This window comes from Vicia villosa, unplaced genomic scaffold, assembly GCF_029867415.1.
Source record: "Vicia villosa cultivar HV-30 ecotype Madison, WI unplaced genomic scaffold, Vvil1.0 ctg.003129F_1_1, whole genome shotgun sequence".
NCBI classification, from domain to species: Eukaryota; Viridiplantae; Streptophyta; class Magnoliopsida; order Fabales; family Fabaceae; genus Vicia; species Vicia villosa.
This window is the reverse complement of record NW_026706119.1, coordinates 212,396-227,827: the sequence shown is the minus strand read 5'-3', so window position 1 is coordinate 227,827 and position 15,432 is coordinate 212,396.

Here is a 15,432-nt window from a genome sequence, read left to right as displayed (position 1 = left end):
GTTGATCAAAGAAGTGATGATTTGGCTTAAGAGATAAAAAGGAATCTTTTACATTTAATGCAAAATGGTTAAAGTAACTTAACCATGGTCATTCTTCCAAGCTTCTTATCCTCTTCCATTCTGATCTTCAAATCAGAAAATATCTTCAATTATTGCCTTGATGCATCATTACTTGCATTATTTGGCAAATTGGTTCATAACTTAGTGAAAATGGTTTGAAATTTCAAGTGAAAATGATCACTAAATGCATAATTCAAAACCATAGCTATGCTCCAAATTTTTTCATGCTCTTGGACATTTTGGAAAGCTCATATTACACACTTCAAAACCCTAGTTGAAAGTTTCTTCAAGACCTTTAAGGAAATGGGTGAAAAAGATCCATGAACTTTGAAGAAAATGAGGTTTTAAGTGAAATTTTCAGAAGATACCAACTTTGAAGCTCCATATCTCTTAAATGGTTGATCTTTTGGAAAAAAATTATATGTGACAAAGTTGTTCATTGGATTAAAATCTACAACTTTTCATGTTGGAAGTTTTTTTCAGTTTGTAGGTGAAATTTTGAGAAATTCCCTTCCAAAGTCTGGAAAAAACCATTGAAAAACACTTAGAAATTTTTCTAAGTATAAAAGTCAAACTTTTGACTTTTTGATTCTTGATTAATTTTCTTGATTTTTCTTGACCAAATGACTTCATATATCATATATTGATGATTCAAAACTTCAAAAGTCAATGGTGATCTTGTACAGTTAACTTTTTCAAACGAATCGCGTTTCTGGAGATTTTAAATGAACCAAGCTATCCTCACCAAATGAATGGTATGAATGGATCATATTGAGTTATTGGAGGACCTTGAGCCATGGTTTAAGTTATGGCACCATGTTCTGATTAAAAAGTCAGTTGTCCAGTGAATTAGGTCAAAAACCCTAATTGTCGACCTAATGAGATTGATGACTGTGGATCTTGAATTGAGATGCAATTCCCATTGGATGCTGTCATAGGGATTATTTGAGGATGATTGAAACCTTTGATTGACTTCCTGGGGATTTTTAGGGTTTCCCAAATGTGATCCCTGATTTCAGTCCCTGATAGTTCAAAACCCTAATCTGATGATTTGAAACTTCACTGTTGATCAATCCTTGTGTAGGAGATGTCTTGAGCCAATAGATTAGGCCAAAATGATTTACTTGGGGTCTTGAAGTCATGTCCCAAGTCATTAGGTCAAATCCTGAGCAAAAGTCAGGGGTATACTGTCTTCAGTCAAAACCCTAATCTGGTTGATTCAGAGCTTTTGAGCTTGTTGAAATGAAACTTTGAGGACCAAATGTTGATTGTTGATGAAGATAATTCTTTTGAGATGAAGGGAGAACAAAACCCTAATTGATTGTTACTTGTACTGATGAGTGATTTCTTGATTAAACCCTGCTGAGTCACAAGTAGCAAACACAAACTATGCAATTTGTTAGAGATGCAAATGATGCATATGCAAATGATATGAGGTGGTATCTTAGGTCAAAAATTGGGGTATGACAGATGCCCCTATTTAAGTTTCTTCAACTTGAGATATGAAGATTGAAAATCTTCGTTTTGATAGAGTGGAAGAGACTTAAATATCAGAAGACACAAATTTTGGACCTAAGATACCAAAATTGCGAATGATGCAAGGATATCTTTACCGAGGGGATATCAAGAACTGACTCCGCTGGGGAAAAGAGATCGGGAAGGATTCCTCAATCCTTTTTTAGAAAGAGAACCCGTTTTTCGGGAAAGCAAGTGTATGTTTCACCGGGGAATGATAGCTTTGCAAGAAAAGCTTACCTATCGACATTATCGACTATCAGCATGGGGATAGACTTGTTTAATAATGCGAAGGTGAAAGGTATGAAACTGTATTACCGACTATCAGCATGGTGATAGACTTGACATGGTAAAAAGAGTTTCAAAGGTTCGGTTAATATTACCGACTATCAGCATGGTGATAGACATGTTTAATAATATAACCAGAACAAAAAGGTTACCGACTACCAGCCTCGTGATAGCGGTTCTGAAGACAAGATCAATTATCAGCCGAGTGATAAAATGATTCTGGAGACTTTGCTAGGGAAATTACTGGTTATTCAGCCTTGTGAACAAGTAATAAGACCCTGATTGTCAAATGGTCTTCATGATTGATTTCCTTAAGAGGAAAAAGCTTTTGAAAGAGACATAAGCTGCTCGGATGATGAGGCTATTGCTTATTGTCTGTTTTTCACGACTCTATTTGGGGAATCGGATTTTGAATTTTTTTGGTAAAGACAAGGTTCTAACCAAGAGTGAATTGGAAAGAAACAGTCAAACAAGACTTTGTACCCAATGAGGAATGAACTCGAATGGGATTTTCTCCTTCGTTTTGAGAGGAGAAACTAAAGCAACCTTCTTCCACGAGGGATGATCTCAGTGGGGAATTGGAGAAAGAAAATGTTCTTTTTGCTTATGGGTGACAACCTACTGGAGAGATGACACGCCCGTTCTTTTCTTTCTTTTTTTTTTCTCTTTTTTTTTTTTTGAGGATAGATATATCCTATACAAGTGATTTTAAAGCATACATTGAAAAATGCAAGAATGCATAAATGATGCAAATATGTATGAATGATGAATGCAATGAATGTAGCATGCATGCTGACGGAACTGACAGACAAAGAAGTGTATACTAGAGAGGGACCGACGTCGCAATACAACCAGATACTTGGAAAATGTTCTTCAACACGGTGTAGATAACACAGGTGATGAATGGTGTTGCGTGCTTTAATCTTCTCTGGGGATGATAAGCATCTTTTCTTATTGACCTTCTTCACTGGGGATAGAAGAGCTTCTCCTATCATAATCTTTGATTCATCCTATGGAGATAGCTGTTGATGTTCCTTCTGTTGTTCACAACTCAAAGGAAAGTTTCGCTTTTATTTTGAAAAAGGAAAGTAAATTCATTTAAAACTTTTTTCTTTTCTTTCAAAAACGAATAACACAATTAAAGCGTCATTTTGCAAGCTAGAAAAGATCAAGAATTGCAAACAAATGGGCACAAGGCTCAAATTTATTTAATAGGATGGTAATCAGCTAAAGGCGTGATTCCACGGAGTATTTACAAAAGTTGAAAATGGTAATTATGCGGAAAAGGCTACATTGAAAGCAATAACCATTATTCCCCCTAACAACTTTGAGTTCCAACTGTGCTTGTCGCTTCAGATTGGCGATGATTTGATTGTAGATCCTTCGATGGAAAAGACTCTTCAGGTGACGAAGTATGGACTGATGCAGTTACTTTGTCATAAATCCTTAATTTTTGCCTAGATTGCCCTTTCAGGTTTTCAATCTACCAGGATGAATTTTTTTCTGTTTATTGTCTCTAATTTTTGCCTGGACCGCCCTTTCGGGTTTTCAGTCCACCGAGACGCTCATTTTTGCCTAAGTCGCCCTTTGCGGGTTTTCGACTTACCGAGCTGTTCTTTTGTTCTTTTTTAGACAAAGTATTTCTTGACTGCATCAGCATTCACAGGATGTGGGAGTTCATCACCATCCATGGTTGCAAGAGTCATGGCGCCGCCAGAAAATGTTCTTTTGACAACATACGGGCCTTCGTAATTAGGAGACCATTTGCCCCTAGAATCTGGTTGAAAAGACAAGATCTTTTTAAGCACGAGGTCGCCTTCTTGAAATTCACGAGGTCGAACCTTTTTGTTGAAGGCTTGTTTCATCCTTGCTTGGTATAACTGTCCATGGCATAGAGCAGTCATACGTTTTTCTTCGATTAAGTTCAACTGATCGTATCTGCTTTGACACCATTCAGCCTCTGATAACTTAGTCTCCATGAGGACTCTCATTGATGAGATTTCAACTTCTACGGGGAGTACAACTTCCATGCCGTATACTAGAGAAAAGGGAGTTGCCCCTGTTGAAGTACGCACTGAAGTACGGTACCCATGTAAAGCAAATGGCAGCATTTCATGTCAGTCTTTGTAAGTGACGACCATTTTCTGGACGATCTTCTTAATGTTCTTGTTAGCAGCTTCAACAGCGCCGTTCATTTTTGGTCTGTAAGGAGAAGAGTTATGATGCTCAATCTTGAATTCCTCACATAGTTCTTTCATCATTTTGTTATTCAAGTTTGAACCATTGTCAGTAATGATCTTGCTGGGAACACCATATCGGCAAATGATGTCATTCTTGATAAACCTCACAACCACTTGTCTTATAACATTGGCGTAAGATGCTGCTTCGACCCATTTGGTGAAGTAATCAATTGCCACTAAGATGAAGCGATGACCGTTTGAAGCTTTTGGTTCGATCATCCCAATCATGTTGATACCCCACATGGAAAAAGGCCATGGAGATGAGAGAACGTTGAGTAGAGTCGGTGGCACATGGATCTTATCTGCGTAGATCTGGCACTTGTGACATCTCTTCACGTGTTTACAACAATCAGATTCCATTGTCAACCAATAGTATCCTGCTCTTAAGATTTTCTTGGACATCGCATGCCCGTTTGAATGAGTTCCAAAGGACCGTTCATGCACTTCATGCATTAACATGTCTGCTTCGTGTCTATCCACGCATCTGAGCAAAACCATGTCGAAATTTCTTTTGTATAGCACATCTCCGTTCAGGAAGAAACTGCCAGAAAGTCTCCTTAGAGTTTTCTTATCTTTGTTTGATGCCCCAAGCGGGTACTCTTGAGTTTGAAGGAAGCGCTTGATGTCGTGGAACCACGGTTTATCATCAATGACTGCTTCAGTTGCAAACACATAGGCGGGCCTTTCAAGGCGCGTAATTCTGACTTTGGGCATATCGTTCCAATGACTGACTTTGAACATGGAAGATAGAGTAGCCAAGGCGTCTGCCATTCGATTCTGATCTCGAGGTATATGATGCAATTCAACCTTGTTGAAGAAAGTCAACAGACGTCTTGCATAATCTCTGTAAGGAATCAAGCCAGGGTGGTAAGTTTCCCACTTGTCTTTGATTTGGTTGATCACGAGGGCTGAATCTCCATATATGTCGAGGATCTTGATCCTTAAGTCAATGGCTTCTTCGAGACCCATGATACAAGCTTCATATTCTGCGATGTTGTTGGTGCAATCAAATAGTAATCTGGCGGAGAACGGGATATGAGTACCCTTGGGAGTGATGATGATTGCCCCAATTCCATTGCCAAAAGCGTTTACTGCTCCATCAAAAATTAGGCCCCATCTTGATCCAGGATCAGGACCTTCTTCAGGTAACGGTTCGTCACAATCTTTCATCTTCAAGTACAAGACATCTTCATCAGGAAAGTCAAACTTGAGAGATTGATATTCATTAATTGGTTGATGCGCCAAGTGATCGGCGAGAATGCTTCCTTTGACCGCTTTTTGGGCACGGTACTCAATGTCATACTCAGATAACAGCATTTGCCATCGGGCAATCCTTCCTGTTAAGGCAGGCTTTTCAAAGACATACTTGATCGGATCCATTTTGGAGATTAACCAAGTAGTATTGTTGATCATGTATTGGCGGAGACGTTTTGAAGCCCATGCCAAAGCGCAACATGTTTTTTCGAGCATGGAGTAACGAGACTCACAATCTGTGAATTTCTTACTCAGGTAATAGATGGCATGCTCCTTCTTACCGGTTTCATCTTGTTGTCCAAGCATACAGCCCATGGATTCTTCCAACACGGTAAGGTACATGATTAGTGGTCTTCCTTCAACTGGAGGAATCAATATTGGTGGTTCTAACAGGTATTCCTTGATACTGTCGAACGCTTTCTGGCAATCTTCAGTCCATACAACCCCTTGATCTTTGCGGAGAAGCTTGAAAATTGGCCCACAAGTAGCAGTCATTTGAGAGATAAATCTGGAGATATAGTTCAATCGTCCGAGAAATCCTCTTACTTGCTTTTCAGTTTTTGGTGCAGGCATCTCTTGAATAGCTCTGACTTTGTCGGGATCTACTTCAATACCTCTTTGGCTGATAATGAAACCCAAGAGTTTTCCAGATCTAACCCCAAAAGTACATTTGTTAGGATTCAAGCGAAGCTGATATTTCCTTAATCGTTGAAACAACTTCAAAAGGTATTCAATATGTTCTTCTTCTGTGCTGGACTTGGCTATCATGTCGTCCACATAAACTTCAATTTCTTTATGCATCATGTCATGAAAGAGAGTAGTCATTGCCCTTTGGTAAGTTGCGCCTGCATTCTTCAATCCAAACGGCATCACTTTGTAGCAAAAGGTACCCCATGGGGTGATGAAAGACGTCTTCTCCATGTCTTCAGGAGCCATCTTGATCTGATTATAACCAGAGAACCCGTCCATGAAGGAAAAGACGTTGAACTTAGCGGTGTTATCAACCAGCATGTCAATATGTGGTAATGGAAAGTCATCTTTCGGACTGGCCTTGTTCAAGTCACGGTAGTCAACACACATTCTGACTTTACCATCTTTCTTCGGAACTGGCACTATGTTGGCCAACCATTGAGGATACTCGGAGGTGACAAGAAAACCTGCGTCGAGTTGCTTTTGAACTTCCACTTTGATCTTGTTAGCCATATCAGGGTGAGTCCTTCGCAATTTCTGCTTAACTGGCGGACATTCAGGCTTCAATGGCAAGTAATGCTGAACAATATTGGTATCCAACCCAGGCATGTCTTGGTAGGACCAGGCAAACACGTCAACATATTCTTTGAGAAGGTCTGTCAACTTACTCTTGATATCAGCATCAAGCAGCGATCCAATGGTCACTTCTTTTTTGTCTTCTTCAGAACCTAAGTTGATCTTTTCTAGAGGCTCTTTGTGAGGCAGAATGGCTCTTTCCTCGTGCTTAAGTAATCGAGAGATCTCGTCCTCGATCTCCTCTTCTTCCTCTTCCTCGACTTCGAACACAGGAAACTCAAAGTTGGGAGAGGGCATAGGGTTATTGCATTCAATGGGTTTATCAATAGTAAATCTGCACATGTGATTTATATTTATTTCAGAAAATTTATGAATGCAAGATTGTATGCAGATTTTTTTTGAAAAAGTTTTTTTTTTTTTTTTGGTTTTTTAGGATTACCATTTCCAGAAAAAAAAGCAAAAATAAAACATATAATGTAGGGAATTCAAAATGACACTTTATTTATGATTCATTTTTGAAACAAAGCCCTAAACACAAACTCATTTGTCTTGGGCAGGACAAAGAGGGAAACTTTTAAAACAAAGCCCTATACACAAAGTTATTTGGGCAAAACAAAACATTTAAAAGCAAAGCCCTATAAAACATCTCTCTGCTTTGGGCCAGGCAGGAGGTCAAAATAACAGCGAGGTGATTACTTTGAGCGGCGAACAACATTCGGAACGTCGACAGCTTTCGAGTAGCAACAAACTCCTCTGTGTATTATGTATTCAGGAAAATTCTCCTTAGAATTATCTTCAGTATTGACATTGACCGCTGGTCGAGCAGGATTTGAAGGTCCTGGTTTGTCAACCTTGTTCTTTGTAGAGTTGAAACGGTCTTCTTCTACTTCTTGAAGAGCATAAGACGAGTCACAATCTTCAGAATTTTCAGGATGTTTTTCCCAGTCTTCAGGATGAAGAGACTCATTGTCAGAGACACTTTGCGAGTCAACTGCGGGGCCATCTTCCCCTTCATCTTCAAAAATGGCATTTATGTGATAATAACAATCTTCAGGATTATAAATCTTGGCAGATGCATTGAAGCCGAAATCTTCAGTAATTTCAGGCTGCTGAGAAAATTGACAGGGCTGATAAGCCTCTTCTGGTTGACTATTATATTCAAAGGAATCTCCCCATCCAGTTGGTTGGATGTCTTCAATTGAAATCTTTGAACTTTCAGGTGCAGTATATTTCACCATATAATCATATTTTCCACTTGGTTGTCCCAAGGTGTCCCAAACCTCTGCAGGAATAGGCGGAATTTCTTTAGCACTTGTTTTCTCTGAAGGAGGATATGGTTCTTCCTGAGATACGTATCCCGAGTTATTGAGATAACATTTCCATTCTTCTTCAGGATCGGGCAGACCTTCTTCGATACATTCTTCAATAAGGACATTAACCTCTTGAGGAATTGGGTTAAGGAACCCTCCACTATGGAACGTTTCTTTGATCGGACGAAGGGTTTCATCCTTCTTGGTGCAGTTTGAGAACGTTGGTGAATATCCGAGTCCTGCTCTAGTTTCATTCTTGGTAGGGATCACAACTTGCCCCCAGCCAGTGGTAGTTCCATCTTTCACTACTTTCACTGCCTCTTTGTAAGAAGAGATTTATGCTTTCTTTTTGGAAGACTCGTCTTCTAAAGAGAGACCTTGGAACTGCGTTCCTTCCTCATTATCAGCACTTATGAAAGAGAAATTGGATAAATGGCTCACCATCAAGGCTTGTTCTCCACTTATCGTTACCAATTTTCCATTTGTTACAAATTTTAACTTTTGATGGAGCGTAGAAGTTACTGCCCCTGCTTCATGGATCCATGGTCGTCCTAACAGACAGCTATAAGTAGCTTGAATGTCCATGACCTGGAAGGTGATTTGAAATGTATGTGGACCAATTGTCATGGGAAGGTTGACTTCGCCGATAACAGATTTTCGTGATCCATCAAATGCTTTGACTACTACACCACTGAACTTCATAGGCATTCCTTGGTAAGACAAGCGAGCAAGAGTCGTCTTTGGCATCACATTCAAGGAAGATCCGGTGTCTACCAACACATTGGACAAAGAGTCTGACTGACAGTTCATAGAAATGTGCAAAGCAAGATTGTGATTTTTACCCTCCTCGGGGAGTTCTTCATCACAGAAGCTTAAATTGTTGCAAGCTGTTATGTTGGCTATTATCCCATCAAAATGGTCAACAGTCACATCGTGATCTACAAAAGCTTGATCCAAGACTCTCATCAGGGCTTCCCTGTGGGCTTCTGAATTCAACAGCAATGAAAGTATTGAGATCTTTGAAGGAGTCTGCATAAGCTGATCCACAATCTTGTATTCGCTTCTTTTGATAAGCTTCAAAATTTCATCAAAGTCAGGATTGACATTGGTTCCACTGGATTGGCCAACATCAGTGTTTGTATTACTGACAGGAGTTTCCACAGGATTCCCTACCGGTGTATCAACAGGATTTTGCCCGGTTGCAGGAGCAACAGGCTGTTTTGAAGGTAGTGGAGTATATACACGTCCACTTCTTGTTACTCGACTTACATCAGCGATGTTTACGACAGATGAAAGAGTAGGTAAAGGAACTTCTTGTCCATTCTTTATCATTGTTGTATTGTAGTTGTAGGGAACTGCCTTGTCAGAGTCATAAGGAACAGGTCCAGGTAGACAAATGATCAAAGGAGCAATAGGAACCTTTGGTTTGTTGTAAGTAACTTCTATGCGCTCAGGCATGTTGAAATGAGGAACGATGACGTTAACTTTAGGCATTTCCGAGTTGATATCTGAGACTAAAAGCTCATGCGGATAACATCCTATCATGTTAACTTCATCTTCATTCCTATTTCTGTAGATCTGAATAGTACCATTATCCAACAGAACTTGGAGATCTCTTCTCACAATCGAACATCCGTGAGGATCTACACAACATATGCTACAGGAACCGTAGTGATGCTGGCGAAAATTCTGCCCATGACAGAGAGTAGCGTGCATTTGTACCAAATCTGCTCTTGAGAAATTGATATTATAGACTCGGTATGGACCAGGACATCCATATACCATGTTTACAACATGCCCTCCATGATTGGGCAGCGGATTTGCTTGCACGTTTGGATTCAAATTTCTGAAAGAGAGGAGATTTGACCTAACAAACCTCTGAACTTCATATTTCAAAGCTATGCAATCCTCAAGATCATGGCCAGGTGCTCCTTGATGATAAGGGCAAGAGACCTCAGCTTTGTACCACCATGGGAGTTTCTCAGGTACTGGGGGTGGTGCTTTAGTTTGAACGAGACCTCTTTCAATCAAAGCAGGGTACAACTCTGTGTAGGTCATTGGAATCGGATCAAACTGTGGAGCTCTTTGTACACGATTCTGATTATTGTTAAACTGTTGAGCCTGTTGTTGTTGAAACTGCGGGGTAAATCCCGGATTCGGTGCTGTATTAACGGCTGGTGCAATAGCAGCTACCTGTCGTTGACGATTGACATTTCCTCTTGGCCTCCCTTGGGATACCATGTCAACACTTTGTTCCTTCTTCTTTGGGAAACCACTTCTGAACTTTTTGGTTCCGCTTGAAGATCCACCTTCTTTAGTTAGACGTCCGGTTCGGACCCCTTCTTCTAGACGCATCCCCATGTTTACCATTTCGGTGAAATCACTTGGAGCACTAGCAATCATGCGTTCATAATAAAACGGGCCAAGAGTATTCAAGAAGATCTTTGTCATCTCTTTCTCTTTTCACGGTGGATTAATCTGAGCAGCAGTTTCTCTCCATCGTTGGGCATACTCTTTGAAAGCTTCATGGTCTTTCTGAGCCATGGATCGAAGCTGATCTCTGTCTGGAGCCATATCCGAGTTATACTTGTATTGTCAGACAAAGGCCTCACCTAGGTCATTGAATGTTCGAATATTAGTGCTATCCAAGCCTGTGTACCACTTCAGTGCGGCACCAGTCAAACTGTCTTGAAAGTAATGGATAAGCAACTGATGATTATCTGCATGAGTAAACATCTTTCTAGCATACATCGCAAGATGGCTTTGTGGACAAGAACTACCTTTGTACTTCTCAAAGTCAGGGACCTTGAATTTAGCAGGTATTTGTACACTGGGAACCAAACATAGTTCCTGGGCATTCTTTCCAAACAAATCTTTTCCACGGATAGCTTTAACTTCCAGCTGCATCTTATTAAACTGCTCTTGGAGATCTCCCACAAGATTACGCTGATTTATGCTATCATCATGATCATGATAAATCTCATTGCCACCATAAGGAACTGTGTGAACCGTAGGGGTCGGAACCGTCATAGTGGGTTGAGAAAGTGCCATAGTGATTTGGGAAAAAGTTACCCCTGAATGTGGAATAAACGCCGAACCTTGTGTAGCAGGCGCTTCAGTTGTGGTTGTTTGAACCCCAGAGAAATTATGGCGAAAACCTGCACCAAAGCTGAAAGGCGTGCCCCAACCTTCTGGCATGGAGAAAGATGGAATGCTGAATGCAACTGTAGAAACTGGAGTAGTGACTTCAGATGTCACTGTTGCTTGACTGTTTGGTGGCGGCGGCTGATTCTGTGCGGCCATTAAGGAGTCAACCAGAGTAGTGAGACTTTCCAACTTTTCCTGAAGGGTGGTCACTGTACCACGAAGCTCAATATTCTCTTGTTCAGAGTGTTCCATTACTCTTCTTCTGCTTGAACGAGTATTGTATCTATGATCTGATTGCGAGCGCGGTCGAGAAACTTTGAGACGCGACAGCTTGACGATCTATTGGAGAAAGATCCAAAAGATGAGACTCTATACAACGGACTCGATATGCAGAATGATGTATGCAAAAAGAAATTTATGATTTTTCCAAATATTTTAAAGATTATTTCCTTGCAAACATTTGAACACAAACTATTCTTTTATTGAATAAATGGGAAATGTTACAACATTGGAGCGTAGCTCCTTACAGAAGCAAATGATAAATAAAAAGCTAAACAATCCTAAGCATCTTCATCAGACGAAGAACCAAATGCGTTGTGCAGCTTGAGCTTCAGGATCTCTTTCCCATAGTGAGCTTTCAATTCGGCCTTTTCGGTCCTTAGCTTGTTAACAACATTTTTCCAATCGTCAGGAGTTGGAGCGTTGCTTGTTGAACCTTCAAGATTTTTCTTGCTTTCTTTGATGTACCTCTTGATTGCAGCGTCTTTCTGACGAATCTTCTCATCTTTGCTCATGAGCCATCCATCTTGATAATAGAGAGTTTCTTCGTGATCTTTCACTCTTTTCTTCAACTTTCTATTTTCCACATCAGTTTTACGAAACTTATCTTCCCAAGCATCTTTCTCTAACCTCATCTTGGCTAAAGTGTCTTGGTATTCCTCCATAGTGGGAATGTTGGGTCGTTGAGAAACTGCAGGAAACATGGGTTTTTCATGAGCATAAGGCATTTGGAACTCTTTTGCTCTTTTCTTTACCCAGTAGGTGTAGGCATCCATGGCAATGCAATTTCTTGCCTCACCTTTTTCTTTCCATCGGACGTCGTACCAAGCTCTCACCATTCTTGCTTTTAACCTTTGAGGATTATCCCCTTCTCGGTAGAAGTAGCCTTCCACTGTGGGACCAATGGGCTTAGTTGAATTTGCATACCCGAGTTGTCGTCGGGCTAGGACCGGATTGTAGTTAATTCCTCCTTGTGTACCAATGAGGGGTACGTTGGCGAACTCTCCACAACTTTCAATGGTTTCTGTACCACAGCGAGCCAAGGTATACCAATGAATATCATGATTAATAAGAGACATAAGTCTTCGAGGCCAACGTAAGCCTTCTCGGTTTTCCGTGAAGATAGGAGACTCAGGTAAGTGTGAAACAATCCATTTGAACAACAGAGGTGCACAACATACAATGATTCCACCGCCTTGGAGATTCCTATGATGGACAGAGAAATACATGTCACCAAGCAAAGTCGGAACAGGATTTCTATTCAAAAAGATTTTTATGGCGTAGATATCGACAAAGTTGTCGACGTTGGGAAACAGAACTAACCCATAGATGAGCAAGGCTAGTATAGGTTCAAAAGCTATCATGCTACCAGTTTCGATGAAATCAAAGGCTTTCTTTATTAAGAAGTGTGAAGTTAAACCCGGGAGGTTTCCTTTGGTAGTCCAATTACTCTCTACTTCAGACTTCTTCAAGTGGATACTTGCTGCAATGACGTGTGACTTAGGAATGGCTTCCAAACCATTGAAGGGTATTTTGTTAGACACAGGAATACCCAAAAGATTGGCATATTCTTCCAAGGTCGGTACCAACTGGTAGTCTGGAAAGGTAAAACATCGGTAGACGGGATCATAGAACTGAACCAGAGTTTTGAGAAGTCCTTCATCAACATGAGTGTTCAGGATAGGCAAAAGCTTTCCATAACTTTTCCTAAAATCGGGAGGATCTTGTACAAAAGATGCCAACTCTCTCAGTTTTTCCACATCAGGCGCTTTGAAACCGTACTTTTTGGTATGCCTTTTTACCCCTTCCATAACTTAATCCTATAATGTTTGCAAAGAAAATTCTCTAAATTTTTTTTGGAAAAATCATGTTTTTATGGAAAAAGATGGGTTTTTTTTTTTAATGAATGTATGAATGGATGGATGCATGGATGCCACATATTCAAACATGGTAAAACATGGTAGTGCAAACATGGTAACGCAAACATGGTACTACAAACATGGTACACAACACATGGTAACAAACATGGTACACATAGGTTCAAAGGTCCAGCGTCACGAGCATGAGGTCAGAGAACCAAAAATGGGATAGTTCTAGTTAATCACCTGCACAACATGTTCTACTGATACGTCAGAGTCTACATTTTTCTTTCGGATATTACCGGCTTGCACAATTAAACTTGTGAGCCAGCAATATTCTCAAGAAAAACTCGTCTGAGTGTGGTTCTCCGCATGTCAACTAATCCAAGTCTTCACCTGAATAGTTTCTGCACCACAACCTAATAAGGCCAGGATGGGTTGGGGTTCTACGGCCAACTCAGCTTCTACAGTTCAATGAAAGTAATAATGTCTTCGCTACGAAACATGCTAAACATATATTACCAACAAGGAACCTCCACTGAGCGGAAGGATTCTCACGTACGCCTGTACATGACTATACCCTCCACCTAATTCTTATGTGTACTTAATCCGGGTTAGGATTTGTCCATAATGTATCACTTGTAACAGAACCACACAAGTAACAGAACCAGAACCACACATGTAACAAAAAATGAAATGAAAAATATAGAAAATAGAATTAACCCTTCCTTTGGAAACAATAAAAAGATGGTCCCCAGTGAAGTCGCCATTTTTCTGTCGCGGGGAAAAATCGTATCCTTTTTCGGGATGAGACACCTGATGCCTTCTTTGGGCTCGAGTGCTCAAAAAAATGATTTTTCTTTGTTTCGACCAAACTTTTTATTGTTTCCAAAGTAGGAAAAGGAAAAAAGCTGCAATAACCTTAAAAGTGGGGGGAGAGATCTTTGGGTAAGAGGGTTGGTTATACGAAGGGAAGGTATTAGCACCCAACGTATCTATAGTACTCTATAGGTTTCTTTTCTATGTTTTTCATTCCATGTTATTGAGAGGTTCTTGTGAAATAGGTGGGACCTAAGGTGTTTGTTTGATTATGCTCGCAAAGATCATCGCGATCCTCTGCATACATATCCCTTAGAGGGAATCAGAGCATCTGTAGCTCGAGGTCTACGGGTGCTAAGGTTTGAGTGGTTTGAGGGAGAAGTTTTGCTCGCCAAGGATACGACCTTGTGCCTACGTATTCTCAAAGGGATGTTGAGAAAGTCAGAGCAATCGTAGTTCCCACTTATGCTAGTGGAAGAAAAGGAAAAGAGACAAATGTCATCTCAATGTTCGATGTATCTAATCTATATCATCACATACATCTGTTTGTTTTTTGTTTGAAAATCTTTTCATTATAAGCCCTGGGCCATGCCACTTATGGTGCTTAGAATGATAAAGATGCTTTTTAGCCAGCCTTGTGGCAAAAACTTTCAATGAAGTCAGCCTTGTGACAAAAAGTTTTGATTAATCAGCCAGCCTTGTGGCAAAAGTTTCAATGAAGTCAGCCTTGTGACAAAAACTTTGATTAATCAGCCAGTATGGTGGCAAAAAGTTTGATTGATTAGCCAGCCTTGTGGCAAAAAAGTTTGATTGATTGATTGATTGATTGATTGTTTGTGATGATATAGAAGAGATACTCCTATCATAGAGATGATAAATGTCTAATCTCCTAGGGTATTTGATTTGGATATTGGGGATGCTTATAAGAAGCCCATGGGTCCTTGTACGAAGCCCAAGAGGAGGCTATCCGAGGGTCCTTGCATTGTAAGCCCAAGAGGAGGCTATGGGAGGGACAATCGAGGGTCCTTGCATTGTAAGCCCAAGAGGAGGCTATGGGAGGGACAATTCGTTTGTACAAAGCCCAAGAGGAGGCGTGGTATAGTTGGTTTGAGCTCTTAGAGCGATTTCACCGGGAAACCATACTCTATGTCCTAACCTAAACTAGGGAGATTCTTTGCACGAAGCCCAATAGGAGGCTATGAGGAACCTAGTGTTGTACTAAGTTGAACAAGCATATATATAACACAATCACAAGTATGAACAAGTACGAACAAATATGAACAAGTACATGAACAAATATGAACAAGTATGAACAGTTATATATGACAAGGTGTGTGTATACAATGGAGTTTATGAAGGAAATATACCTGTAAGCATGATCCGTTTGTAAACACG